Source organism: Melanerpes formicivorus, unplaced genomic scaffold (assembly GCF_026170545.1).
Source record: "Melanerpes formicivorus ecotype bairdi unplaced genomic scaffold, bMelFor1.0.p_v2 SCAF_64, whole genome shotgun sequence".
NCBI lineage: Eukaryota > Metazoa > Chordata > Aves > Piciformes > Picidae > Melanerpes > Melanerpes formicivorus.
The window spans coordinates 1,377,713-1,402,511 of NW_027142416.1; the positions used below are offsets into that span (position 1 = coordinate 1,377,713).

Below are 24,799 nucleotides of genomic sequence, written 5' to 3' on the forward strand. Positions count from 1 at the left end.
TCACTAATTCACGCAGAAGAGATTTGGTTCTTCGCCCCCTACACCAGGGTTACTCCACTGGCATTTTCATAGAATCATAGAATCAGTCAGGGTTGGAAGGGACCACAAGGATCATCTAGTTCCAACCCCCCTGCCATGGGCAGGGACACCCCACACTAGATCAGGCTGGACAGAGCCTCATCCAGCCTGGGCTTAAACACCTCCAGGGATGGGGCCTCAACCACCTCCCTGGACAACCCATTCCAGGGCTTCACCACTCTCATAGTGAAGAACTTCCTCCTCACAGCCAGCCTGAATCTCCCCACATCCAGCTTCATTCCATTCCCCCTAGTCCTATCTCTCCCTGACACCCTAAAAAGTCCCTCCCCAGCCTTCTTGTAGGCCCCCTTTAGATACCAGAAGGCCACAATTAGGTCACCTCGGAGCCTTCTCTTCTCCAGACTGAACAGCCCCAACTCCTTCAGTCTGTCCTCATAGGAGAGGTGCTCCAGCCCTCAAAGAGAGCAAAATTAAGGCCCTGGATTTGTCTATCTTTAGGCAAAGCATTTCTGATAAAGGTACCTAATATATGCTAAATGTTTTCAGGTCATTTCCCTTTCTGTTTTGCTTACATAGAGATGGGTGTTGTGCATGTGCCAGCCAGCAGCCCATTCCCAAAAGAGCAGCTTGTGTATCTCTGCTCTGCAAAGAACACACTGATTTCCCAGGCAGCAGCTCTGATAAGAGCAGCTGATGAAGAGAAGCTGCCATCTGCCTTCCTGTTGGAATGGTTGTGGAGGGCCTGGACCTCTCCTTCGTGCACACACACACACACACACACACACATGCTTGAATCACAGGGCAAAGGGGCAGTGCCTGAGTGTAACTGATTTGACAAAACAAAAGAGTGAGAAGAGTATAAATGAAGAGCCAAGTGAATCTCTACAGATCACGTGCTCTCTGCTTCACATTTAAGTAACATATGGGACTTGAAGCCATGGTTTAGTAGCCATGAGGTCTTGGGTGACCGGTTGGACTTGATGATCTTTGAGGTCTTTTCCAACCTTATTGATTCTGTGATTCTATGAAAACATGAAGAGAAAACCAATTCCTTGTGTTATTTCCTGAAGAGACCTTTGTCATTTTTTTGACCTTCCAACTGAGTTAATGCCAAGTAACCCACCCTGAATTTACCATGAAAGGCTCCAATATCCAGCCCTGATCATAGAATCATAGAATTGTTAGGGTTGGAAGGGACCTCAAGGATCATCCAGTCCTAAACCCCCTGCCATGGGCAGGGACACCTTACACTACAGCAGGTTGCTCACAGCCACATCCAGCCTGGCCTTCAAAACCTCCAGGGATGAGGCTTCCACCACCTCCCTGGGCAACCTGTGCCAGTCTCTCACCACCCTCATGCTGAAGAACTTCTTCCTGACATCTAATCTCAATCTACCCATTTCTAGTTCTGCTCCATCCCCCCCCACACTCCTATCACTCCCTGACACCCTCAAAAGTCCCTCCCCAGCTTTCTTGTAGCCCCCTTCATATACTGGAAGGCCACAATTAGGTCTCCTGGGAGCCTTCTCTTCTCCAGACTGAACAGCCCCAACTCTCTTAGTCTGGCTTCGTAGCAGAGGAGCTCCAGCCCTCTGCTCATCCTTAGCTGTTCCACAGTCAGCATTCCCTGTAGTCAGGGAAGATTTTTTGCTGTCATTTCCTACTTGTGAATATGCTTCACAATCAGTTATTCACCCTGTGTCCTCTACCTCCACTTCCTTTTGGCACTGTCCCTAAAGAGGGAATCTAGGTGAGAAACCTAACTGCTACAAACTCATTACTTTATAATCACAGAACCTTAGAATGGAGATGCTCCAGCCCCCTGATCATTTTTGTAGCCCTCCTTAGGACCTGCTCCACCAGGTTCATGTCCTACCTGTGTTTAGGTCTCCAGAGCTGGATGCAGTAGCTCCCACCAAAAGGGAATATTTCCTATTGTCCCTAGGCTGTTTCTGTTCACTTAACAAATGAGGCTTTTTGTCAGATCAGAATTTCACCTGAGCCAAATAATGACAGGAGGCAGGAGTATAAGGGAGAGAACATCTATAACCAGACAAGCTTGGCACTAGGGCTGAAAGAATCCTCCACACAGACAGAAGGCCGTCCACAGGCACACATCCACTGCTGCCATACACGTGTTTGATGTCTTAGAGGGGTCACAGAATGGTACAAAGAAAATGAGAGTCCAGCGCAGGGTTCACATTTTTCAGCTCTGATTTTCCTGAAGTGCTTTGATCCCTTTCTGCACCAACATGCTGCCATCCCAAGGCACCAACATGCTGCCATCCCCTCCTTATGAGAGGAGGGGGTAAGAGAAGGGAGATAAAACCCCAAAGGTGGAGGACAGACAGTGATGACTCCAGCCCTACTAACTAACCTGAAACTGAGCAATGCTCAAACTGTGATGTTCATACAGATTTCTGTGCAAATCACACAAGCCCCCAAACCAAACTGAAACAAACCCCACACAAACCCCAAACCCAGTAAACACTCCAGAATAAGGATCATTTGATGCATTCTGCTGGGAAGAGAGGCTCTAGCTTTGTGTGTTTCAGACTCCCCTGAGTGGCTGCACCTTTGTGTCTCTCAGCCTGCTCTGACACAACCTCTCAAGTGTTCCTGGAATATTTCAGTATCCTGAAGAGGTTTCACTGCTGAGCACAGATTCCCCCCCTCCTGCCGTCCCTTGTCTTTTCTCCCTCCCCTCCCCCTCTTTCCTTTTGAGCCTGAGGAAGGGATAAAGCCTCAGTGATTAGCTTCGTTGCCGGCCACCAGCCCGATGCTTTAATGTAGCTGCCCTGCTCCTCAGCTTTGTTTTCATTCTTATTTGCATTATGCAGCAGATGACTAAGAGATAGTGAAAAGATCAAAGGTTTCCTTTGATGGTTTACATCACGGATCCCTGCTGTATTAGAAAGGATCTCAAGTCAGGACATTCTTGTTCACACGCAGATCTGAACGAGGGGCTGCACGGGGTGATCAAACTGGATGAAGGCTGAACACATCCATCAAAAGGCTGACCACCCTGGCCCAAACAGAAGAGGAGGTTCTCCCTCCATAACCATCACATTAACCACTGACAGATGTCTCCCCCCGTGGCTGCTGCTTTGATGTGCCAGGAGTAAGGGGAACACGGAGGGGTTACACTTTCCACATGACTCTAGAACTGGTTTATAAAGAAATCATACTAATCATTCTGAAGGAGCAATTTCCAGTATCAAAGGGGGTTTGTTCTTCACAGAGGGACACAGACTGGCCCATCCTGCAAGCCTCATAGTTGCCAGGTCACAATGGACACCTTTTAAACATTGCAATTCATTTTGCAAACATTTAGTAAGCAAATAGAAAGCTGATCACTGTGGCACCTCTGTGAAATACCAGCGTGTACAGACAGCACATGGGGATATCAGACTGAAAGAGAGACTTGGTCACAGTATCACAGTACATTAGAGGTTGGAAGGGACCTCCAGAGATCATCCAGTTCAATCCTCCCTGCCACACCACAGTCACCCAGGGCAGGTCACCCAGGAATGCATCCAGGTGGGTTTGGAAAGTCTCCAGAGAAGGAGACTCCACAACCTCTCTGGGCAGCCTGCTCCAGGGCTCTGTCACCTTCACTGTAAAGAAGTTTCTCCTCATGTTGAGGTGAAATCTTCTATGTTCAAGCTTGTACCTGTTGTTCCTTGGCTTATTAATGTGCACCACTGGAAAGAGCTTGGCCCCTAGGTGATCCTGCTGTGGCAAGGGGTTGGACTGGATGATGTCTGGATGTCCTTTCCAACCCCTAATGTACTGTGACACTGTGATACAGCAGGCTGCCCTGATTTAGCAATCACTGCCCAGATGCATCACGGTGGCAGTTTGGTGAAGCAGGGAAGAGGCCATGATCTGCACAGTATTAAGAGGGCATGAGGCCAAGGAAATGCTATGCAAAGGAGAGCCTGTCCCACTGCTGGGTACTCCTAGCCCAGAGCAGCACTAACTCCAGGACATGATTGGCATGCTGCTGGGTTTCCCATCATATCAGTAAAGCTGTTACTTTCTCCTACACTGAAGAGACATTTCTTGGAAAGGGTGCCCAAACCTACATCCATCTCCAGAGTAAAACAGGAAAAAACAGAACAGAATTAACCAGGTTGGAAAAGACCTTTGAGATCATCAAATCCAACCTATCACCAAACACCAGCTAATTAACTAAACTATGGCACAAAGTGCCTCATCCAGTCTCTTCTTAAACACTTCCACGGATGGTGACCCCACATCTTCCCTGGGCAGCCCATTCCAATGGCCAATCTCTCTTTCTGTGAAGAATTTCTTCCTAACATCCAGCCTGAACCTCCCCTGGTGCAGCTTGAGACTGTGTCCTCTTGTTCTGGTGCTGGTTGCCTGGGAGAAGAGACCAACCCCCACCTGGCTACAACCTCCCTTCAGGTAGTTGTAGAGAGCAGGAAGGTCTCCCCTGAGCCTCCTCTTCTCCAGGCTAAACCAAACCCCAACCCTCATTCTTTGTGCCAGGTAATGTTTGCTTACATGAAGACTTCTGCCAGGGTTAAGTGCTGTCAGAAATTACCTCCTACCTCTGAAGCATATTAATCTATCATTAAAAACTCTAAGTGTGGACTTGCCCTAAATTTCACAGACCATCTCCAAGCTGCCATTACTTGCAATGGCTGCATCTCAACGGGTAGGATTCCTGGAGGCCCCAACCCTGCAGGTTTTTAAGGTCAGGCTGGACGTGGCTGTGAGCAACCTGATGTGTGTGAGGTGTCCCTACCCATGGCAGGGGGGTTGGAACTGGATGATCCTTGAGGTCCCTTCCAACCCTTACAATTCTATGATTCCATGACAGCTCTGAACATGTCATGTGAAGAGAGGCTTCTAACCTGAAGTCAGTGTTGAAGCCACCTGCTTCACATTAATGAGGCTCTTCTCTTAGAGCAATGAGCTCATGGCATAGCTCTCACAGCACTTCCAAAGAGAAGTTCATTTTGCCAAGCCTACCATCTGTGTTATGAAGACCTGTTGACTTGCAACAACCTGCAATAGGTGCCATTGCAGCCATCACTCTGCTCAGCATAGAACCATAGAATCACCAATCTGGAAAAGACGTTTAAGGTCATTGAGTCCAACCATAATCCAACTCCCATGACCACTAAACCATGTCCTGAAGCACCACATCTACAGCATCTGCCTTCTCACACCATTCTGCCACTAAGCACTTGAGAAACACCACTGAGCTACTGGGTTTTGTTTCCCACCATCATCAAATCTTTATCTTTTGGAAAGGTTGATGAAATATAAACAGTGTAAGAAAAACTTTACTGGCAAGGGCCTCAGCCTTGCTGCAGCACAGCAATCTGCTGGGGTTGCTTTGTGTCTGCTGCACAAAGTTTGTTTGAGTGACAGCCTGACAAACAGGCTTTTAAGCACTGAAACCTACACAAGGAGTGGATTGAGCAAAATCACCACCTGGACTGGCTCAAAATGACATATCAGGAGCATTTTTTTCAGTGGCCAGTTTCCTGTTGGATGAATTAACTGCAGTTTTATCTGGCTGTGCATGAGCTGTTTTACCTCACCTTCACCAAATTGCTTTCTTATCATCACAGGCACTGCTGAATGACTCTGAGCTGCCAGAGTGGCACAGCTCTGCTAGCCAGCCCATGGGGAAAATCCCTGGATTTTGCCTTCTCAGCTCTCCACTGTATTACAAATCAGCTCAAGAGAAAACAAGCCAGCAAGCCTGTAAGTTACCTTGAATTGCACAAATGGTTACATAGCGTAACCACTACTCATATGCCTGGATATGAACTTCAGGGAAAAATAGATGCCAGACAAATACAGGAGAGAAAAGGAACCTTTCTCAGGCTTTTGGCAGGCTTAGGTGGCTCATGAAAACAAACACGTTTCTATGGAGGCCTCTTCATTTATTTTGTAGTTGCCAACATTACACCCAGAGGAGACCAGTTTGGGGCTCCTGTGTCCAGTTTTGGGCTCCCCAGTTCAAGAGAAACAGGGATCTGCTGGAGAGTCCAACAGAGAGCTACAAGGATGGCTGGGGGACTTGAACATCTCTGCTGTGAAGAGAAACTGAGAGACCTGAGGCTGTTGAATCTGCAGAGGAGAAGTCTGAGAGGGGATCTGATCAATGTCTGTACATCTCTGAGGGGTGGGTGTCAGGATGAAGGTGCCAGGCTCTTTGTGCTGGTGCTCAGGGATAGGACAAGGAACAACAGATATAAGATGGCACACAGGAGGTTCCACATCAACAGGAGGAGACACTTCTGTATAATGAGGGTGCCAGAGCACTGGAGCAGGCTGTCCAGAGAGGTTGTGGAGTCTCCTTCTCTGGAGACATTCAAAACTCACCTGGATGTGTTCCTGTGTGATCTGCCCTGGGTGATCCTGCTCTGGCAGGAGGGTTGGACTGGATGATCTCTGGAGGTCCCTTCCAACCCCTAACATTCTGTGATTCTGTGACTGACATGGATGGGTTTGAGGACCTTGTAGTGTCTCTGTCATGTTAGAGGGTAGAGTAACATTCTGCAGGCTAGGGGTGAATTGCATGTCCTAGTCATTCCACATTTCCAAGGAAGTACAAGGCACATAGCCAAACCCACCAAAAGATTTCACTGGTGAAGTAACATGTGAGGGGAAAAAAAACACACCTTAAAGAATAAAGTGAGAACCCCAAAGTTAGCCCCACAGCTTCTAAGACATGCAACAAAAAGTCTGTTATGTGAACCTTCTGAAATTGTAGCCTTTCCTCCTTCCATTCTTTGCAGGAGAAAGCAAGGTCCTTCTGCTCAAGAGGCAGAAAACCTGTGTCTCAAATGGCTCTTAGAATCATAGAATTGTTAGGGGTGGAAGGGACCTCAAGGATCATCCAGTTCCAATCCTCCTGCCATGGGCAGGGACACCTCACACTACTGGGAACAGAGAGGAAGTGGTTGTTGAGAACCAGGGCTGCCTGGGCTGCTGATCCCCATCTGGATTACAGCACTGGGGACAGGAGAAGTCTTTTCCAAGAGCTTTGAGAGTCATCAGCAAACAAAAGGAGGGGTTTGTCCCCCGGATAGCAGAAAGGGGCACTGTGGACCCTAGACAGATGATCCCTTGCTAACATGGCAAGGATTCTTCCCTGGCATTTTTTGCAGGACCTGTTTTTGAGCAACAGAACCCAAAATCCAGCTGGAACAGATCAACAGCATGCAAGTAAAGCTGTGCCCTCAGCAGACATGGATCTGCATACACAGCAACAACTGCAGCTGTGTCTCTTTATACCAGTTAAAAGCCGAAACTACTTAAACCTGAGTCAAGGAACCTGTGTAGCAGCACTCAACTTGCCTGCTGCTGCTCCAGTAGGAAAAGTTTAATAACACAGAAATCTAGAATGGCTCAGGCTGGAAGGGACCTCAGAGCTCATCTCATCCAACATCCCCACCATGGGCAAGGAAACCTCTCAACTAGATTCAGCTGATCAAGGCCTCATCCAACCTGGCTTTGAACATCCTATTCCCCCTTCTCTGACAGGAACACCCTCAGGAAAAGTCCCTCTGCAGCCTTCCTGGAGGATCCCTTCAGGTACTGCAAGGAAGCTCTAAGGTCCCCCCAGAGTCTTCTCTTCTCCAGACTGAACAAGCCCAGCTCCCTCAGCCTGTCCTCATAGCAGAGGTGCTCCAGCCCTTGGATCATCTTTGTGGCCTCCTCTGGACTCTCTCCACCAGCTCTGTGTCCTTCTCATGCTGGGGACCCCAGACCTGGAGGCAGGATTGGAGGTGGGGTCTGAGCAGAGCAGAGTCAAGTGGCAGAATCCCCTCTCTTGCCCTGCTGCCCACAACTCCTCTGGATGCAGCTCCTGCTGGCTCCTGGGGAGCTTCTCAGCAACCAACACCCCCAAGTCTCTTTCTTCAGTGCCGCTCTCAACCCATTCTGCACCCATCCTGGATTTGTGCCTGGGACAGGCCTGACCCAGCTACAGGACCCTGCACTGTGACTGTGAAGTCTGTTTTCTGTCTAAACAGGAGGCTTTCTGAGCTGCCCGTTACTACCTTTTGAAATAGAGATGCAACAGAATTAGCATCTTCTCATTACACTGATTTTGGGGTGCTGGCACTTCATTGAGTCAAGGCCTGCCTTAGCACCTACAAAGGAGTCCAAGTGTCCACAGTCTTGCCTTCTGTGCTGACTTAAATGAAAAAACAAAGTTCCTCTTTGAAAGTTAAAAAAATGAAGAAAGAGGATAAAAGCATGACCCAGCTGCCCAAGAGGTGACTGTGCCAGCACACTGCAGGCAGCAGCTTCAGAAAACTTCCCTGAAGTACTCAATGGGGATCAACCCACCACAGACCCACCTGAATTCATCCCTTGGTTTGCCATTACAGAAACTGGGGTGGATGCAGAACAAGGAAAAGTTCCTTGACCAGACTAGGTCATTTCTGATTTGGTGATGTGACGTACACCTTGCACACAGCAAGATCAGTTACAAGTGGGGAGGGTAGAAACAGTGGCACTGCACAATTCAAAGCCTGTTCAACACACCAACACTGGTCTTGAAGGGGAGAAGAGACAGAAGAAGGAAATAATTGGGAACATGTGAGAAGAACATGAAGAAAGCTCCAGGGAGACCTATGAACAACCCTCTAGTAGCTGAAGGGGGCTACAAGAAGGCTGCAGAGGGACTGTTTGCAAAGGCCTGCAGGGATAGGACAAGGTGCAATGGTTTGAAGCTTGAGGAGGTCAGATTTAGATTGGATGTTAGGAAGAAATTCCTTCCAGTGGGGGTGAGGAGACACTAGAACGGGTTGCCCAGGGAGGTTGTGGATGCCCCCTCCCTGGAGGTGTTCAAGGGCAGGCTGGATAAAGCCTTGAGCAACCTGGGCTAGTGTGAGGTGTCCCTGCCCATGGCAGTGGGGTGGGAACTGGATGACCTTCAAGGTCCCTTCCAACCCAAACCCATCTATGAATCTCAGCAATGGATTTAAGTGTGATTCCTGATTTATAACCCTTGTAACTCAGAGCCAGCAGGTTTTTATTCTGTTTGCCTGAACTTAACACCAGAGGACAATGAATTCTGGTGAAACCAAAGTCACTGTCATTTTGAATAACAGCATCTGCATGAGATCATGCAGTTTAGATTTAGGGCATTTTAATCCACTTTTACACTTGCTAATTTTGCATTATTTCTCCTCAGGGGCCATGTAGGTACAGCCTAAATACAGGATCTAGGACTTGTCTTCCTCTCAAGCCAGAGAATGGCAGAGGGACATCTCTGTGTCCGGTTTTGGCACAGAACAGGCTCTATATTTTCACAGTTCTGCCTTTTCTTTACAACTAGCACTTTTTCCTTGTTTCCTCTCCTTGCAGCTGAAGCCCCTAACAAAAGGGAAAGAATGAAGTGAGACAAAAAAACCATCTGCTCTGCATGGAATTGGGCCAGTCCAGTCAAGTTTAAAGTGACTGAATCATTTGAGGGGTATGAGACTGGCAATTTACTAATGACTACAACTTATTAAAAAGGCATGAAAAGCTCTCTAATTACATATTTGGATGCTAAGCAGCCATTCTCAGCTTCACAGGCAGCCTGACTTTCTCTTCCAGTCTTGTTCCAGACCACACATTAAAGGAAACAGGCATCAGAAAGAGGCAGGCACTTCAGACACAAGGGACTAAAACATTGTATAGGAGTTAACCAGACTCTTAGTTGAGGCTTCAGGTACTCTCTGGTTTAACTCTTGCTGAAGGCTAACAACTTTTGGTCACCTTACAGTATCTCCATTTATAACCATGTAGTAAATCCTCCTGAAATTGCCAGATATCCTCAATCTTTCAGGAACAGCCAGGTACATTGATCCCAGCTACCTTTTTCTCCCCTACCAGGCTAAGAGGACTGGATCATTAGTCTGAATCATCTCTTACACTGACAAACTGAAATAACTCCTGAAGAGCATACAGGCAAAGTCAGGCATTCAAAAAGCTTGGCAGTGCCAGAGTTAATGTTGACCACAGCCTGAATCCAGCTTCCTTGTGGGTATTAATTATGAAAGAGTCCTTAATTACATGATCATACACTCACTAATCCGCAGGAACCCTGCCTCATTCAGGGCAGAAGTTCACTGCAGGGGAACCTATTTACCATTTGTGGTGGGTTAAATTTTAAAGGCATAGCCTAAAACTACCACACCATTTCTCTTCAGCAAATTGCTGTGTGCCTTTATTTACTGCACATCATCCACAGCCAGCACTAAACAAGAAGTTATTCATTTCCTCAGCAGTGCTTTGTGTTGGCTTCTTTGGCTTGGTGTTTTGGTTGGTTGGTTGGGTTTTCTTAAATAATACATAGACCTAGCACTGGACTGCTCTGTGAACAATCTGGTCCAACCCTGTTGCATTGAGGCCCTGCTCAGTTGCACCCTGTGATAGGACAAGGGGTAATGAATCATAGAATCAACCAGGTTGGAAAAGACCTCAGAGATCATCAAGTCCATGGGTAGAAACTACAGCCCAGAAAGTTCCACCTCAACATGAGGAGGAACTTCTTCACTGTGGGGGTCACAGAGCACTGGAACAGGCTCCCCAGAGAGGTTGTGGAGTCTCATTCTCTAGAGGCTGCTCTGACAGGGGGGTTGGACTCAATCTCCTGTGGTCCCTTCCAACCCCTAACATCCTGGGATCCTTTCAGATTCCCACCACCAACAGTGACCATGGCATCTGCCAGCAAGGCTTCCTCCCACCTGCTAGACTATGAGCAGCCAAACTACCTGCAGCAGAGCCTGTACAAGCTGACCACAGTCAATTAAATTAGGATCTGAAAAGTGTTTGCTGCCTTTCTTCAAACCACAGAGTAGTGACTGCTAAACTGTGAATAATCCAGGAGAGTTTAGGTGAGTTTAGGTCTCCTACCAGAGCAATTCCATTAACAAAGAGAGTGGCAGCACCAAGGCTACTTGTTGAAGGCATCATTTACCTTCAGTCTACCACCAAATGCAGAGCCTGGCACACTTGAATTGTGAGAAGAGGTTGCAAGTGTAACATGAAGCATGCATTGCTACCTTATTCTTTTCACAGCAAAGAAAGGACTGGCAAGGATTTCATGAGTAACTGAGGCCTTCCTTGCCACAGGGGTGATGGCATTGCATGACCCCCAAACCACCTAACACAATTAGTTCAGCTCTGCTTAACATGTTTATGAATGAAGTTTCACAAGGCCAAGTGTAGTGTCCTGCACTTGGGTCACAACAAGCCCAAGCAATCCCACAGGCTTGGAGCAGAGTGGCTGGAAAGCAGCCTGGTGGAAAAGGATCTGGGGGTGCTGGTGGGTAGCTGAACATGAGCCAGCAGTGCCCAAGTGGCCGAGAAGGCCAAGGGCATCCTGGTCTATACCAAACTCAGTATGCCCAGCAGGAGTAGGGCAGTGATGTTCTCCCTGTAATGGGTCCTAGCGAGGACATGAGGAAAAATTTCTTGAATGAGAGAGTGGTGAGGGGTGGGAACAAGCTGCCCAGGGAGGTGGTGGAGTCTCCATCCCTGGGAGGTGTTCAAGAAGCTGTAGGTGCTTCATGACATGCTTTGGGGTTCATGGGATTTGGCTTATGGTTAGACTGAATGATCTTAAAGGGCTTTTGCAGCCTTCATGATGCTATGATTCCAATACTGAAAAAGGATTACTCTACACAGCAATACAATCCCTCAGTGCCCTGAGCTCTTCTCACACACCTCTCTAAGAATTCCTACAGCTCCTTCCAGAGAGACAAGCTAAGAGCTGGGCAGCAGAGCAGATGGGTAACTGGCACACAGTGCTCCTGATTTTGTCAGAAAGGCTGTTCCTGAAGTTCAGGCATTTTGCACAGTTTGCAGGTATTTGCAACCTTCCAAGGAAAACCAGACCTTGTCAGAGACAGAAGACACATGACATGGAGGTAGGGCACCAAGATGGAGCTGAGTTCCAGCTTAGTACCTCTGAGGGGAGAGGGGTCAAATATGAAACCTGAAGCCATTTCTGTATGGCCACTGGGCACAGTCTGAAGCCCACCCTTCTGTTCTGGATGATGCTTTGATAAACCTGAACAAAAGCCATTTACTGTTAAACCAAGAGGGGCACTCATCACTGTTCCAGCTGATAGAAGGACAATGAAAAAACAATAACAGCTCACAAGGCATGCAGGGAGAAAGGCTGAAGATTACAAAGGTATTTTTATTCTTGGCTGACACCTCTCTCAACCCAAGCCAAAAATCACAAGGAAAAGAATAGCTGCTTGCCTTTAGCCACATAAAAGGATTCTGTGCTGAGCAGCACTGGAGAAAAATGATCAGATTGTGATGATATAACCTGAGGATGAACTGGGTGACCAGCACAGTCATGTCACATCAGAATGCATTATTCAAGCAGCAGGGAAGGATGGAAGTGGTCCACATCAGACAGAACCCTCCTCCATTTCCCTGCCTTCTAACCTGTTCTCTCCTTTTCTCCTTGGCTGGCTCTGTTGGGGACTCTCTCACTGTGCCACCTCTTCTGCAGAGCCAGAGACATTATCAGCAACAGTGACAGTAACTGAACACCAAAGGAGAGACTTCAGTCGCTATTTCTCCTTTCTGCCTTTACCAGGAGCTTACACCTTCTTCCCTGTTAGGAGCCTAGGTTGTCTCTTGCTCCTCTTATCCCCAGACCTCTCCTCATGCTGTTTGTTTTTCTTCACACAGAATGACACAATCACAAAACGGTCACACAATGCTAGGGGTTGGAAGGGACCTCCAGAGAGCATCCAGTCCAGCCCCCTTGCCACAGCACAGTCACCCAGGGCAGGTCACACAGGAACACATCCAGGAGGGTTTGCAATGTCTCAGAGGAGACTCCACAACCTCTCTGGGCAGCCTGCTCTGGGGCTCTGGCACCCTCATAGGGGAAAAGTTTTTCCTTATGTTCCCATGGAACCTCACCACCCTCATACTGAAGAACTTCTTCCGAAGATCCGGTCTAACCCTGCTCTCTTCAGTGGCACTGAAAGGAATATTATGGAGAACATTCTGTGTAATACTCCAAAACTCTGGAGATCAGATTTACGTACCTTGAGAGTCCCCAGTTATCAAGGTTCGCTAGTTCTGGCTAATTTTTCATATAATCCTAGGATGGCTCAGGTAAGAAGGGACCTCAGAGATCACCTCCAACCTCCCCACCCTGCCCAGGGACACCTCTCAACTACACTCAGCTGCTCAAGGCTTCATCCAATGTGGCCTTCAACACCCCCAGGCAGGAGCCAGCCGCAGCCTCCCTGGGCAGCCTGTTCCAGAATCTCACCACCCTCCTACTGAAGATCTTCTTCCTCAAATCCAGTCTAGCCCTCTCTCTCTTCAAACCATTCCTCCTTGTCCTGTTTCTAGACACCCTCCTGAAAAGTCCCTCTGCAGCCTTCCTGGAGGATCCCTTCAGGTGTTTCTCCTTTGCTCATGCTTTGCTGTTTCTGATTTGCTCTTTGTACAGTCAGCAGCACACAGGAGTGCTTCAGGGGAAAGTCACGTCACAGAGACAGAAGGCAGCGCAGTGAAATTTCAGGGGGTGAGCCTGAGCACTTCTAGCTGGAGAGGCAGCCCTGTATTGGCCAGGTCTAGAGAAAATCTTACCCCAACCCTTACCATTCTCCCTCCCACCTTCTCTTCTTTTTTTTTTTTTGTACTTGTAATGCTTTTCTTGGCACCCCCTGACATTCCAGCAGCCTGACACCTGAGCAGCACCTCACTAATGCATTACCTGATTCCATTAAGCACTTTCACAGGTGGAGTTTTGCACACCCAGTACTCAGCCCGAGACAGTAACAAATGGGCTATTAACAAAGGACAGAGTGATTAGAGACTTACGGTCCAATGCCTGCAAGAAGCCTTCCAAAGAGAGGGTCCTGGGTTGGGGGGGAAATCTCTAGCTCAGGGTGTCTGCAAAGTAAGCTCTGCTCTTTCTCAGCGGCATGCCATTTGCTGAGCACTAACAAGGTTAACAAGGCAGAGCTGAAGCATTTGTCATCGACCCTTCCTTTTCCAGGGGGAATCACCAGCAGCCTGTCCCCACCGTGTGTTCTGCAGCAGTGAGGGGAAGGTGGGGAAGCAGTTTGCTTACCCCACAGCAGAGCAGAGGGAGCCCAGCCAGCTGCGTGAGAAATGTTTTCATTTCCTTCTCAACATCCAATTTGATGATTTTATTATGTTTCACCACACTTTGTCTAACTGAGCAATTTGCTTCTAGATCACTTTATTCTTCTTTTTCACTTTTCCCTTTTAAACCCAGTGACAGATCAGATGGAAATTCCTCCTACTGCAGGCCCTTGGTTCAAAGAGGAAGTTGATTAAAAGGCTCTACATGGAACAAAAATACTGGCATTGAGTCCCAATCTGACAAATTAGTTATGGCTTGTCTAATCCAGCACCAGCTATAAAACATGATTTACCAGACATGCTCCCCTAACAAAGAGGATTGAATTCCTGACTCAATTCCCTCTGTTAGAGACTCTCATAATCTGCAAACACAGATGGATTGCAGCTTTTAATTTCTTTCCTGAGAGAAAATTCTAACCTGTTCAAAACCAAATCCTGCTGATGCTGGTAGCTCTTTGGCCTTTATTTTGATTTCAAATTGTATCTTCTCTATTTTTTTTTTTTCTTTTTCCAAGACCCCCTCTCCAATTCTGCCTCCAGTTTTGGTGTCCCCAGCATGAGAAGAACACAGAGCTGCTGGAGAGAGTCCACAGGAGGCCACAAGGATGATCCAAGGGCTGGAGCACCTCTGCTATGAGGACAGGCTGAGGGCTGAGCTTGTTCAGTCTGGAGAAGACTCCAGGGAGACCGTAGAGCTGCCTTGCAGTACCTGAAGGGATCCTCCAGGAAGGCTGCAGAGGGACTTTTCCTGAGGGTGTCTAAAGACAGGACAAGGGGGAATGGTTTGAAGCTGAGGGACAGCAGGGTTAAGCTGGATCTTAGGAAGAAGTTCTTCAGTAGGAGGGTGGTGACACTCTGGAACAGGCTGCCAAGGGCAGCTGTGTCTGCCTCCTGCCTGGAGGTGCTGAAGGCCAGGTTGGATGAGGCCTTGAGCAGCTGAGTGTAGTTGAGAGGTGCCCCTGGGCATGGTGGGGAGGTTGGAGTAGATGAGCTCTGAGGTCCCTTCCAACCTGAGCCATTCTAGGATTCTATCATTAAACAGTGGAAGCATTCATATCCTGGAAGTGTTTAAAAAGAGACTGGATGAAGCACTTAGTGCCACAGTCTAGTCGATTAGATTGTGTTGGGTGATAGGTTGGACTCTATGGCCTCAAAAGTCTTTTCCAACCTGGTTAATTCTGTGTTCTACTTTTAGTAGAGCAAAAGGAGCTTTTCAGTGTCCACATTTTCTAGAGCAGAACCTGGCTAGGTGACTTGCTCAATGTCATGCAGAAGTTTCGTGGCAGAGTTGAAAGCCGAGTCCCAAACTGAGCTACTAATGAAGCAAATGCCCTTGCCTCAGGACTCTTTTGTGCTCAGCCCTGAAATGAGGCGTTTCCAATCACACAGCTATCACCAGCACCTCTGTAATTAGAGTTGTGCAATTACAGGAGCATTGCAACAGACCTCTGGGTCATGAAAGGTGTGAGAGGGATTAATCCAATGACTGAATTTGTTGTGTTTTTTCCAGCTTACACAAATACTGCAGATACAGCCACAGATAATGATGTGCCAATATGATGTGGTCCCTAAAGGGAAGAGCTGTAAAGTCTTGCCCATACTTGTGTGAAAAGATCAGATTTGTTGGCTGCTTTCTGTCCTGCAGGAGCGGGATGGCATCAAACAAATGTCACCAGAGATGTTGTGGTTCCTACCAACACACCAACAGTGGTGAAACCCCCAAAGCTCTTCCCCACCTGGGCTACTCTGCAGCCTCTCTGCCAGCTGCTACAGCTTGTGCTGGCCTGAGGTAGGTTGAAGTGTGGGAACTGAGGTGGTGTGGGACACCAGGCCACGTTGGGAAGCCATTTCACAGCAGTGAGACCAAGGGGGGCTTGTGAGGAGCTCTGGTATGGCCTATGAAGACTAAGAGGTGACCTCATCAATGTTTATAAATATGTGCAGGGTGAGTGCCAAGAGGATGGAGCCAGGCTCTGCTCAGTGATGCCCAATGGCACCACAAGGGGCAATGGAAACAGGACAAAGAGTTATTTCCCTGTAAGGGTGACAGAACACTGGAACAGGCTGCCCAGGGCGACGTGGAGTCTCTCTCTCTCTGGAGATATTCAAACCCTGCCTGGATGTGTTCCTGTGTGACCTGCTCTAGGTGCTCCTGCTCTGGCAGAGGGGTTGGACTGGATGATCTTTCGAGGTCCCTTCCAAAGCCTGAAATTCTGTGATTCTGTGATTCTTCGATGTGTGTGCAACCCAGAGCAAGACCTGCAGCACAGATTTTGTATACAAGAAGGCAAAGCATCTTCTAGCAGCATTTCTGCCCCTGAGCATGCTGCAATGGCAGCAAGCCTTATCCATAGGGAATCAGCTCACCATGACCACAGACCCGTGGAGCAAGGACTCACCAGCACCAGAATGAGCCTGCACTGATGATATTTTACAAGTCAAGATGCTTTCAATTGGCTGATGTTTGGCACTAGTTCATCACCCCAGCTGCTGGCATGATCCTGTTTGCTTGCAAAGATAAGAACTGGGCCTCACCCAGTACAGATGGATTTGTTGGCTGGGAAAAGGTCCCTTATTACTTTCACATCATTGCTTCAGCTATCCTGGGATAAACTGGCTACCTCAGTTCATAGCTGAGAGTTTTCTACCTTCAGTATTTCCTTGCTATCTGCACTCCCTGTACTTTCCTACTTGCATTATTTCCTTATATTCTTCCCTTGACTCTGCTTTGCTGAGACCCCACTTCCAATCCCACCTCCAGGTCTGGTGTCCCCAGCAGAAGGACACAGAGCTGTTGGAGTGAGTCCAGAGGAGGCCACAAAGATGATCCAAGGGCTGGAGCACCTCTGCTATGAGGACAGGCTGAGGGACCTGGGGTTGTTCAGCCTGGAAAGGAAAAGACTCTGGGGGGACCTAACGGCAGCCTGCCAGTACCTGAAGGGGGCTATGAGAAGGCTGCAGAGGGACTGTTTGCAAAGGTCTGCAGGGACAGGATGAGGGGTAATGCTTTGAGGTGAGAGAAGATGTGATTTAGATTGGATGTGAGGAACACGTTCTGCACCAGGAGGGTGCTGGAACACTGCAACAGGTTGCCCAGGGAGGCGGTTGAGACCCCATGCATGGAGATCTTCAAGGTGAGGCTGGACAAGGCTCTGAGCAACCTGAGGCTGAGGGAGCTGGGGCTGCTTAGCCTGGAGAGGAGGAGACTCAGGGGTGACCTTATTGCTGTCTACAACTACCTGAAGGGGGGTTGTAAACAGGCAGAGGTTGGTCTCTTCTCCCAGGCAGCCAGCACCAGAACAAGAGGACACAGTCTCAAGCTGTGCCAGGGGAAGTTCAGGCTGGAGGTCAGGAGGAAGTTTTACACAGAGAGAGTGATTGCCCGTTGGAATGTGCTGCCCGGGGAGGTGGTGGAATCGCCATCACTGGAGGTGTTCAGGAGGAGACTTGACAGGGTGCTTGGTTACATGGGTTAGTTGATTAGGTGGTGTTGCATGATAGGTTGGACGCGATGATCTTGAAGTTCTCTTCCAACCTGGTCTATTCTATTCTATTCTATTCTATTCTATTCTATTCTATTCTATTCTATTCTATTCTATTCTATTCTATTCTATTCTAGTTGGGGATGTCCCTGCTGTCTGCAGGGGGTTGGACTGGATGAACTTTGGAGGTGCTTTCCAACCCAGAGAGTGCTATGACCCAGGATGTACTGAAGACCTGTGTCCTTCTGGACAGAGGTTAGACACCAGCTGAGGTGCCTTAGGGCCTCTCAAATGGCACACCACCAACCCTCATTTCTGGGGTACCTGAATCCCACAGGCATTTTTCATTAGGGGTTTGTTTTTTCTGCTGATTTGTAAATAAGAGAATGAAGCAGCGTAATGGTTCTTCCTTTCCTTACTGCAGCTCCTTGTGTGTGTGTGTGTGTGTGTGCACATTTCCAAACAACCTTTAGGGCACTCCACAGCAGCAGCTGCAAGAATGGAGATGGCAAGTACCAGAGGCTTGCCTAGCAAGAGAGAAACAACTTAGACCTCTCAACTCTGCATTTTCCAAGATCTGGATTTTTTTAACTGTGAGAGTTTGTTTAGAATGTGTAATATCAAGAGCCAGGTGTTTGAAAAAGACTTAAAGCTGAGTTGTAGCAAATAGTTTTGTTATGTTTTGTTCTGGAAAGGTATTCATAAGGTGTGTGTATACAGATATGTGTGTTTATAACTCTATCATTTGATGTATTTATATCTCTCTATATATACATCACAGGTACTTAAATGTGGCAGCTCTTCAGCAGAATCCTCTGAGCTGCACTCCTCCCCTAGCAGGGGGAGTGTGGGTAAGCTCAGGTTCAAAGTTTCTGTTACATATCAACCCCAGGAAGTCGAGACAGGGAAAAGCACAGCACAGGAATACAGAGATTGCAGGGACTAAAAGAAGCAACACTGAGCTCATAGCACTCCATGCTCTCTGCCTCTGTAAGAGATATGGTGTTAGCTGCACACCACTGGCACTCAGGAATCTGCAGCTACAGCAAAAGGAAACTCCAGAGGTGCAGATCATTGCCTTAGAACCATAGAATGGTTTGGGTTTGAAAGGACCTTAAAGATCATCTAGGCCAATCACAGGACGTTAGGTGTTGGAAGGGACCTCCGGAGATCATTGAGTCCAACTCCCCTGCCAGAGCAGGACCATAGAATCTAGCACAGGGAAAACTTTTTGCCTGTGAGGGTGCCAGAGTCCTGGAGCAGGCTGCCCAGAGAGGCTGTGGAGTCTTCTTCTCTAGAGACTTTCAAAACCCACCTGGATGTGTTCCTGCATGACATTCCTTGGGTGCTCCTGCTCTGGCAGCGGGGTTGAACTGGATGATTTCTGGAGGTCCCTTCCAACCCCTACCACTCTGTGACTCTGTGTGAAAACCAGTGACAATTTTCCTGGGCATGCCAGGGTTTTTGGAAGCACACATGAAATCCATATTGCATAAACATTTCTGATGCCTAATTCTGAAGAGCTCAGTGCCAGGTATTATGATTTCAATTGGCTCAGCTTGCTGACCTCAGCAGGTTTCTCACAAACAGAGCCATGCCCAGGGTGTTCACTGTGTGATTTTATACAAACCCGTTACTACCCTTGTGCTGCAACTCTGTAACCAACACCTACAGCAACTGAACCGTGTCCGGAGTGCTGTATCTGAAGCAGCTGTCCGCTGTGCACTTACCCACACCAGCACATACAGAATACAGAATGAACCAGGTTGGAAAAGACCTTTGAGATCCTCAAGTCCAACCTATCACCCATACCATCTAATCGACTAAACCATGGCACTAAGTGCCTCATCCAGTTTCTTTTTAAACATTTCCAGTGATGGTGACTCCACCACCTCCCTGGGCAGCACATTCCAATGGCCAGTCACTCTTTCTGTGAAGAATTTCTTCCTAACATCCAGCCCAAACTTCCCCTGGCACAGCCTGAGACTGTGTCTTCTTGTTCTGGTGCTGGCTGCCTGGGAGAAGAGACCAACCCCCACCTGGCTATAGCCACTCTTCAGGTAGTTGTAGAGAGCAATAAGGTCTCCCCTGAGCCTCTTCTTCTCCAGGCTAAGCAACCCCAGCTCCCTCAGTCTCTCCTCATAGGGCTTATGTTCCAAACCCCTCACCAACTTTGTTGCCCTTCTCTGGACTCGTTCCAGCAAGTCAACCTCCTTCCTAAACTGAGGGGCCCAGACAGAATCACTTTGGCTGGAATAGACCTTCAAGATCATTGAGTCCAATCATACATAACCCAACTCCCATGACCACTAAACCATCTCCTGAAACACCACATCTACAGCTTCTTCAACACCCCCAGGGATGGTGACTCCACCACCTCCCTGGGCTGCCTGTTCCAACCCCTCACCACTCACTCCCTCAAGAAGCTTTTCTTTAGGTCCAATCTGTCAGCCTCCCAATGTCTAATTTGTGGGTGGCAAAACCAGGAAAAGGTTCTCCCAGAGAATTTTCACAAATGCTAAGTATAAAACCCACAGAGGAGTTGGTTGTTCACTAAGGTTATTTCATAAGCTGCTCTTGTTTGTCTCTAATTTCTATGTCTGCTAGAAACTTAATGAGGAATAGTGTTGGAAAGGTTCAGAGAATTCAAGCCAAGAAAGGGCTGTGTCATGATTGTGCAGGACAGAATGCAGAACTAATCTTATTTATTTCAAGACAGAACTGACAGCTAGCAGAAGAGGAAACTGAGGCAGCACTGGGGAAGTCTAGAAGCAGCAGCCAGAAAGAACTTAAGAGCTTCCCTGAACTTTGGCTGTTTTTTTCTTGGATAGCTAAACCCATAGCTGGTGTAAATCACTTCCTCAAGGGAAGAGCAAACATCACTTTAGCCTCCTGGCAGAGTCCAACTCTTGCAGCAGAAAAAGTAAAAAAGCCAAACCTGCATAAATCTTGTTTCACAACTACTCAGCCCCAGATTTCCAGTCTGCTAAGTCAACTAAGCCTTCTCTGCCTTGCTGTTCCCTTTGAAGTACGCAGAGGATATTCTAGCTCCTAGAAGAGCTAGGGAAAGAAACCCAGGGAAAGCCTCTCTGTAAGATTTCTGACACTGCCTAGTTCTAGGCAAGAAAAACAGATCAGACTTGCACCAGTCATTAGGCTCACCAAACAGAAATAGGCCTTGGAGAAGGCTTTCTTCTGCAGGCAGAACTACCAGGAGCACAGCGTCAGCTGCAGCATTACTGCTTCTCTTTGGGGCTTTGCGTTGCTGGGCCTGGCTCTCTTCCATAACAGAAAGAGTTGATCATGCACAATTTGCAGAAAGTCCATCATGCCTTAGGCTTCTTGCCTGCTAGGGATAGTGTTTGGCAAGCAGGAGGAGGTAGAGGTGAGGCTCTCTGGAGTGTGTGAATATGCAGACGTGCACTGGAAGGGGAAGGGGCTTCGGAAAACATCAGCTCTTGGGAGTAACTTCTGGAAAGGTTTCCAGAAGTTGGAATCTGTCATGATTAAAACCAGTTGTTCTCCTTCTTATCTTCTGTCAGACTTGAGAAGTGTAATGACAGCTCTTAAAGCTCGCCCTCTGCAAGGATGGGGAATGCTCTGCACGGCACGTGAGCCAAAGAGAGCCAGGGAGATAAAAACAACCCAAACTGACCCAGGGGTGAGAGTTCACTTCTGCATCACTCAGAAATGTGGGCAGGCCTTGCTTTGCCTCCCAGCTAATGACAGAAAAATGTCTCATCCTCAACCTCAGCTGGCTTCAGATCAAAAACCCAACAGGCACCCATTGATACTAGCGTCACAAACATTGCACTGTGCTCCAAAGGAAGCTTCGCTGGCTCGCACCGGGAGATGCCAGCTCAGCAAATATGAGCACAGCGCCGTGGCAGCCTTTGGCTCTCGTGGGGGGTGTGGGTGCGCATCACCCCCCCCCCCAAACCTCCAAAGCAGGGTCTCTGGCAGGGTCGCTGCTCTGCCATAGGCAAGACATTGATTTGTGGTTCTATTTTTGCCAGTGTGACACAGCTGGCTGGTGAGCTGAGGCTGCGATAAAAATCACCGAGGTGTAAAGTTTCCCGGGCCGGCTGGTGCGGGGCGAGCCGCGGAGGCTGTAAGGCGAGCCGGGAGCTGCTCTCCGAGTGAATGAACTTGTGCTGGGGATCTGGTTACAGCCGGCACGCTGCCCTAATCCATCAACAGCCAGCTCGCTTACAAACCACCCTTTGTCTTTAATCCATCGGCCCTTGGGGATTCGCCATAGCCAAGTGACCAATCGCAGCCACACGTAAGAGGAAAAAAAAAGAGGTTGATGCAATCAAGTTTGCTCTCAGCCACAAATTCTCCCTCAACACCCTACAGGTAAGGGAATTCAGAGATTGGGATGGAAGGGGCCTTGAAGATCATCTAGTTCCATGGCCAGGGACACCTTCCACTAGACCAGGATTGCAGAATCACAGGATGTCAGGGGTTGGAAGTGACCTCTGAAGATCATCAAGTCCAAGCCCCCTCCCAGAGCAGGACCATAGAATCTAGCACAGGTCACACAGGAATGCATCCAGAGGAGTCTTGAAAGTCTCCAGAGAAGGAGACTCCACAACCTCTCTGAGAAGCCTGTTCCAATCCTCCGTGACCGTCACAGTGAAAAATTTCCTCTTCCTGTTGAGGTGGAACCTCCTGTGCTGGAGTTTCTATCCACTGATTCTTGTCCTTGCACCCTGTTCACAGGGGGCAAATGAGCAGAGCCTGTCCCCTCCCACTTGACCCCCAGCCCTCAGTTATTTAGAAACATTTATTAAATCTCCTCTCAGTCTTCTCTTTACCAGACTAAGCAGCCCCAGGTCTCTCAGCCTCTCCTCAGAGGGCAGTGCTCTAGTCTATTGATCACCCTGGCATCATTGGACTCTCAAGGCCTCTCATTGAAATTATTTTAATAAGGCCTCTTGTTAATTAGATATGAATTAATATTATTATATTAACTAGGCATCTTATTAAAACTATCTCTATTTTTATCTAAAGCACACAGCCAGTGTGAGACAAATGAGAGTCTGTTCCAGGGGTGACAAAGATGCACTACAGAGTCAAATTGGTTGTGCAGCAGCTGGACACTTAAAAGCTTCTCTCACCAAAGGAAGCAACCACAACCATCAGACCTTCAGATTTGCAATGACTTGTCTTGATGGCTTTGCTTTTCCTTGTCCTGTTTTTGAAGGACAAAATTGGAAGAGAATTGTAATTGTTATTATTTCCATTAAATTAAATTCCATGCATTGTAAAATTAACAGTAGGAGAAGCTCAAGATTTTGATTGACCTGTAGGAAGTCCCTTCAGTGCAGACAATGTTGTCTCTTATCAGTGTTTCTTTCCCTCCCACCTCAGATAACAGCATAGTACACAGAATTAAGCTTACAGGCTTTAGAAACCCAACAGTTGGAAGTTAAGGCATGGACAAACAGATTTCTGGAAGTGCTTCTCCAACGCTTGAGATGGCTTTGACTTCACAGAATCACAGAAACTTTCAGGTTGGAAAAGACCTTCAGGATCACCAAGTCCAACCCAGAACCCTACTCTACAAAGTTCACCCCTAAACCATATCCCCAAGCACTACATCCAAACCACCTTTAAACACATCCAGGGCTGGTGACTCAGCCACCACCCTGGGCAGCACATTCCAATGCCTGACCACTCTTGCCATGAAAGATTTTTTTCCTAATATCCAGTCTAAACTTACCCAGTCACAGCTTGAGGCCCTTCCCTCTTGTTCTATCACTAATTGCCTGTGAGAAGAGACCAGCACCAGCCTCTCTACAACATCCTTTCAGGTAGTTGTAGAGAGCAATGAGCTCTCCCCTCAGCCTTCTCTTTTCCAAACTAACCATCCCCAGCTCCTTCAGTTGCTCTTCATAAGATTTATTCTCCAGACCCTTCTGCAGCTTTGTTGCCCTCCTCTGCCCTGGCTCCAGCACCTCTCTCTCGTATTGAGTTGCCCAAAACTGTCCACAATACTCGAGGTGTGGCCTCAGCAGAGCTGAGTACAAGGCACAATCACCTCCTTACTCCTGCTGGAAACAGCATTTCTGATACAAGCCAGGATGCCCTTGGCTTTCTTGGCCACCTGGGCACACTGCTGCCTCATATTCAGTTGCCTGTGGATTAGAACCCCCAGGTTCTATCCTTAGGGCTGCATTTTCCCAACCTGTCAAGGAGCAAACTCCCAAGTGTGCCCCTTTGGGCTATCAGCTCTCCACCTGAGGAGTCTGTTCAGCAAAGCTGGAAAGCCTGTGTCAGCCTGCTCTGCACTTTGACAGCATGGGCTCTGTGTCCCCAGCACCTGCTTCCCAGCCTGGAGGCCAGGTGCTGACAGACCTAAGGAGGTATGGTTTGCCCTGTCTGCTTATGCTGGTTTGGAGCTGGTTTGAGGCACTTGACTCTGTTCTTCTGGAGGTATGAGCACACTCAGTGTGACTTTGAATGGATGCAGGAAGATGCTTTTTTGTCACCTACAGCCATTTAAAGCTTGGAGGAAACAAATCTCCTTGCAGTCACTTGGTCACTCCTTGCAGTCACTTTCTTCACTGCTGCTTACATCTCCAAAACAAAGCCAAATGAACCATCCTCTAAACCTGCCTTGTTGCATGGTGTGGTGGGTTGAAGGGCTGATCCCTCCTTCCCTGCCACCACGGGCAGAAAAAAATGAAACTCAGACAAATGGATTGCAGAAGTGGTGGAAAGTTTAAATGGAAAAGCAGTGAATATTTTAGAGAACCACAAGCACAGTGACAAAAGGAGATCCCATAGCATACCCAGAAGCATCCTAACACTTCCCTCTCCCCACCTCAGGGTACACCCAAACCCCCCAGGGCTCTTTCTCCCCCCTCCCATCACTGTTAGGCTAATCTCAGCTGGCCAGATCTGAGACTGCCCTTCCCCCTTCTCCTCCAGGCATAAGGCCTGGCCAGGCCCCAAGAGGCTGTGAGATGACTCCCCCTCCATTACCAGATAGGGACCGTCTCCATAGGAGTGGTGAGGGAAGGAAGAGGAAGTGCAGAAACCCTGCTGGTTGTTTTATAGGGAGCAGGGCATTATGGAATGAAATACGCAGCTTCCTGTGTCCACCCATGGGGCTGGACCCTCGGGACACC

General features: G+C 48.2%; 1 protein-coding gene across 1 annotated transcript in view; it reads right to left on the reverse strand.

The window, feature by feature from the left end:
• The window catches only part of LOC137453274 (potassium voltage-gated channel subfamily KQT member 1-like), a 374,577-nt gene that overhangs the window by 117,790 nt on the left and 231,988 nt on the right, over nucleotides 1–24,799 (reverse strand). The gene's annotated exons all lie outside the window — the stretch shown is intronic.